A 6,063-nucleotide genomic window follows, 5' to 3' on the forward strand; every position below is an offset into this window, starting at 1 on the left:
CGCGGCACCGTAGGATCAAGGTGTGCACAATTTGTCGTGTCAGTAGCCGCCGCGTGTGTGCATGTATGCATGCATGCTATCGTGCGGTGCGGGGGGACGTGGCTTCCTACTCCCTCTGCATGTTACGTACGTATGTAGGACGTTTGCCGTCTTCTTCCACGCAGACGCATCCCCAGGGCGCGCCGCTCCACTCCATGCCGCATGCCATCGCCACCTGCACTCCGACGAGCCCGGCCACCATAGCCGCTTGCATTGCGCAGCCGTTAGAGCTAGTATATATACTCCTATATCCCCTTGAATTGTTTTGCATCGAGACGTGAAGCAAATAAAGATAAACAAGAACGGCACGTTCATGTGACTATCCAAATATCGCGTGCGTGCGTTTGTCTTCCGGCGGCTCGCCGTTGTGTAAGGGGGTGTGTGTTTTGGTATTGCCTATGAAACGATGGATCGGGAGCAGACTGGCTAGTACTACAAGCTAGCTTTGCATTCTACGGTACCTCTCGGCGTAAAAGAACTTCACCGGAATCGTCAGTGTCATTCGTCGTCGTTCGTCACGTGTCGTCAAAAAGTACTGAGCGATACAGACCAGGCCAACAGTAGGTACCAGTATCCTCTTCTTCACTTCTTGAGCTAATGAGCTCCACGTGCAGGCTTATGCATGCAGCCAACAACGAGGAATAGTGTGTTCTCTGTTGGAATGCCCCTAGAAGACCGGCTGCATGCACCAGCGTGAGATTCATTCACGTGACTCTCTCCCTGGAACCACTAGAACTTTTTTAGAGAAACTGTAACAACTAGACCTAGTCTCATGTACATTATTGCATGAGCTTATCTAGATGAGGTAGATACGGAGGTTGTCAGCATAGTGGCCGCACCTACGTGCTTGTCATCCATGTACATTCTCTCTCGTGCGACAATGGTGAATACAGTTGAGCCGGTGAATGAATCCAGATAAATATAGTTGCAGTCTCTCCCGTGCCATCTCGTCTTGCATTCTCGACCAGCGTCTCGGGCACAATGACCACATATGCATTTTACTCTATTTTCTAACCCACTCTAACCCAAATAAGCACCTCTCCACCGGGATAATTGGGTTAGATGGAACTAACCCACTCTAACCCTCCCTGTTTGGATACTTTTGAGTTATTTGAGCCCCCAACTAACCCAAACTAGCTCTAACCCCATGATCCAAACAGGGCCACAGTTGTTTCCAAACAGTGTTACCGCGCACTAGTAAAATCTCACTCCGTTAGCCTCTTCGATTTCTCAGGAAATTCTTTTTCAAAACGCAGAAATACTGCCACCAACAAATTCTACTCTAGCTACTCCCCCGAGGGACCCCAGCCGTCTTCCGGCATTGTCTCTCCAAAGCCGCGGCTACAAAGGCCAACCAACTCCCGTAATTAATGTCTCGTTTATTTACCTCCCTAGTGAACGAACGGGCTTCATGAGAGCGAAGATCGAGGAACGCCTATAAGGCTGGTCATAGTGGGAGGAACTTATACTAGTGTCATGCATATGACACTAGTCTAAGTTATTACTCTCATAGTGCAAAGTAACATAATACTAGTGTCATAGATGGCTTTATTTATTAGCTTGTAGACTCATTCTTTCTCGGAAAACGCTATGTTACTCTAAACACCTCTCTCCTCATTAATTTCATATTATGTTACTCAAAACACCTCTCCCCTCATTAACTACATGTCATATAAGCAAAATTTTCTTGAAGTGTGCTATGTTACTATCTAAGTTACTCCTACTATGACTAGCCTAGACTAGTAACATGCATATGTTACTAGTCTATGTTACTACCTTCATAATGGGTAGTAACATATGGATGATAACATGCAATCCTTTATTAATTGACATATAGACTCATTTTATCTCGGGGTGTGTTATGCTACAGTAACATATTATGTTACCACAAGCATCTCTCTCCTCATTAACTCCATACCACGTAAGCAAAATTGTTTTGGGATGTGTTATGTTACTACCTAAGTTACTCCCATTATGACTAGCTCAGAAATATTGTGCACTAGTAGTGCCAACTTTGCTGCGTCTACCTAAATATTGATATGTAACTTACGTACCAGGTGATCTGGCATGATTTGGTTGGAAGACAAAAAAAGCCCAGCCTCACCCCATGTAAAAAGGTGTGGGGGATTAGTTGAGGGAGGAAAGAACGTAACTTTACATTAATAACTTACGTAGGTGTAGCATTTTTGCTAGTATTGATACACCTGGAGGAAAGTGTTCGAGCTGTTTACTACTACTCTGCAATTCCAGCCATGCAATTTACCTTTCATCTATTTTATTTGGGACTCCCTTTAAGGCTGGTCATAGTGAGGAGTAACTTAGACTAGTAACATGCATATATTACTAGTCTATGTTACCACCTTCATAATGAGAAGTAACATGTATGTCGTATCATGCAAGCCATCATTTATTAAGACTAGCAAACATGCCTGTGCGTTGCAACGGGAGGAATAAAAATATCTCAATCTTCCCGATAGCTCAAGGCCCTCCCCCCCCCCCCCCCCCCCCCACCTCGGTTTCACCCACACACTCGAGGGCATCAACAAACTCCCGAACATGCTACAACAAGAGAAACAACATGATAAATGGTATTGCACGAAGACATACTCCCTCCGTTTCCTAAATATAAATCTTTTTTAGAGATTCCAATATGGACTACACATGGATGTATATGGACATAGTTTGGAGTGTAGATTCACTCTTTTTGTTGCGTATGTAGTCCATATTGGAATATCTAAAAAGACATATATTTAGGAACGGAGGGAGTAAACATGAGAGTACTACATGTTATTCTTGCAACTGAGAAAATTAGTTTATCATGATAAGTTGATAAATATGTATTCTCAACTGATCATGATAAACTCCTTATGGAAAGCAGAGAGAAAAAAATTTATTCCTTAAGAATGATTAACAATGAAAATAAGGAAAAACATAAGGAGCTGACCAGAAATTCAAATACGTGAGGTCCATCTGAAATTGGAGTTTAATATCTTGGCACTCTGTAGTTAACTCTTGACTACAACACTTCATAGTACATTGAAAGCTTTAGAATTGCGGTTGTCCAGCAATATATTTACTAACACATGGAAACATGCTATCTCGTATGTCTCTAGTCTTTGTCCATAGTATTGATAGCATAGTATGACTGTTCTCTACATAACGTGGACATGTACACAACCTGGTATATTGATTTCACATTTTCCAGCCAAATTAACATAAGCAAAATTAAACTGAGTATCTGAGAGAATGTATTACTTTGTAGCAGCTCAGTGTTATCATTCTGAAACTTTATCCATAGAAAAATATTGGCTGCATATATGCTCACAGTCACATATGCTACATCCAGAATAGAAAAATAGACAGTCACGCAAGTAGTGTCATTTAGAATAGAAGGATACAGAAAAAATATTGCTGTACAAAAAGCATACAAAAACTTCTTGTGGTGATATTGAGATGCCGATGCAACGTGAAGTATACAAAAACATCTTGACTTTAATTATGTGATTTTCTTAATAGAGTCAAAGCCTACGGATAAGAACAAATATTGAAAGGACAGTTTGATTATTTTGCAGTCTGGTTTTCTTAAAGTTCTACTAAATCAAAGACATATATTTTGTGACTGGGGGAGTACTTTCTAATGTCGCAGGCAACTTTCTAAATCATGCTATTTTTAGCAGGCACTGATCAGAATACCGTTTGGTTGCTGGAATGGAGGATCAAACAAATATGGGAACATCTGTTTGTCCATGCAATTTATCCCTTCTACTGGTAATCAGTTCAGCAGTCACTTGTGGGCCCCTCGCCCCTCGCGTCGCCCCCGCGGGCGACCCGGGGGGAAAACCCTAGCCGCCGCCCCTCGAGTCTCCTCCTCCTCTCCCCCTCCTCGCCGCCATCCATAGCGCCGCCGGGCGAAGCCTGGCTGGCTGGGCGGCGGCGGGGCTTCTCCCCATCCTCTTCGTCTTGGCTGGCGCGGGACAGCGGGATCCAGAGGAACGCCGAGCGAACGTGGGGTCCAGCGGCGCGGCGGGCGGGTCTCCCATCGGCGTCGTGCGCGGCGTGGCGGTGGTGACCTGCGTGTCGTGAGGTGGTGGCTGCATTGGCCTGACCGGTGGTCGCGGGTGCCGCCGGATCCAGATCCGATCCATCTGGATCCTTTCTTCGGACTCCGTCGGGCGCCGCGGGGTGGTGATGATCGTCGCTGGCCATGTCGGATCGTTGGATTCGGCGTCTGGAGAGCTACAAGGAGTTCTTCTCGATCCTCCTTTCTGGTGGGTTGAGCCCCATGGCTCTTTCATCTTCGCGGGTTTCGGATCGTGGCTTGCCGGATCCGGAGTACACGGAGGTTTGGTGGCATAGGATGGGGGCCGGAGGAAACTTTGGTCGGCGTGTTCGGCCCGGCATCGGCGATGTCACTTGACGCCGTTACCCTTCCTGGAGGCGAAGCCGAGGTTCCCCCTATCCACCCCCGAACCCCTCCCGGACGAAAGTCCAAAATTCAGTCTGGATTGGGCGGTGGCGGCGTCCTGCGTGTCGTATCCTCCATGGAGGCGCCGTCTTGGGAGGAACTGCTGTTCGGGGGAGAGATGTTGTGGATGGTGGGCTCCGAGTAGCTCCAGCAGTGGCGATGGTGTGGAGGTTGCCAGGTGGTGCGGCGTTGTATCTACCGCGTCATTGACGACGAGTGGTGGCGGCATGGTGCAGCTGCATATCGACGACAGATGCGGCTGGATGGACGAGCGCAGGGTGGTTGAGCTTTCTAGCGCCATGGTGACATCGACAGCAGGCCTGGCAAGGTCTGTGCGTCAGTACCTGCTCTGGAGATGGATCAGTGGAAGAAGGCGGCGGCAGCCTCGGTGAGTGCGCCGGACCGGCGTGTGACCCAGTCCCGGTATGTGGCTAGGATGGGGCATCCGGCATTAGATGTTAGGATTTGGTGTGATGTCTGTTTGGTATTAGGCTCGAACATTCGGCACCACTGCATCAAGGGGGTAGGAGTAGCGACAGATGTTGCCTAGATGGTGGCTTCAGGCTTACAGATGTACTACTTTGTAAGGTCTTTTGTGCTTAATAATTAATAAAGTGACCGTATGCATCGTCCAGATGCAGAGGCCGGGGGTGCATCCTCTTTTTCTTAAAAAAAAATTATCCCTTCTACTCAGGCCTATTTTTTCCAAGCACTCTAGTGTTTCCCTAGCTTGCTAAAATTATGCTATGCACAAAATGGTGACACTGTGAAACAACGTCCAAGTTCATCAAACTTCACATGGAAATTCTTAGTTTCTCTTTAACTCTGAACTACAAATAATTTTTTAACTAATAGAAACTTAACACTATCATATTGTACTCTCACATGCACAATCTAAACACTCAAACTGCAGTAAGCAAATCAAACCACCATTTAGGTCAAACATGTGCTTAGTGGTCAGAATAATAACTAACTTGATGTCGGTTCTCTCCTTAATTTCATGACGGCTGGCCCAAATTTAGAGCTTGACACGTTGGCCCGGCCCGAGCTCCTCAACGGTGTATGAATCTATGCCAGCTCTCTGATGGAACCATACGCCATAGAGTCTCCTCCAGCCATACCACCGAGGCCATAGAGCTAGATGGTTCCATCAGACTGTAGGCCCGCAATAGTAACACAATTTGCGAGATAAAAAATCGTATTGTATATTAGATTCAGTAATATTCTGCCAATATGGAGTATCGGACATTAGACGGCAGCGAATCTCTCGGTGACTTCGCAGGGGGGTGCCATCGACGTTGATGACAACATCAAGAAGATGTCACAGCGGCGTGTGCGGCGCACTGGTCAGCAGCGTGACACAATAACGCCCTATGGCTCAGATCGGCTCTGAAGTTGAAGCTACATGAGCATGATCACCTCTCAATGGACACAGAGCCAGGACCATCATGAAGCCGAACACGTGAAAGTGGGTGGCCTATCTCCTACCCCTAACTCATTGCCCTGTTTGGTTCCGCGAGTTAGAGTTAGTATGGGTTAGTTTGGATTCAACTAACCTA

This window comes from Triticum aestivum, chromosome 7D (assembly GCF_018294505.1).
Source record: "Triticum aestivum cultivar Chinese Spring chromosome 7D, IWGSC CS RefSeq v2.1, whole genome shotgun sequence".
Lineage (NCBI taxonomy): Eukaryota > Viridiplantae > Streptophyta > Magnoliopsida > Poales > Poaceae > Triticum > Triticum aestivum.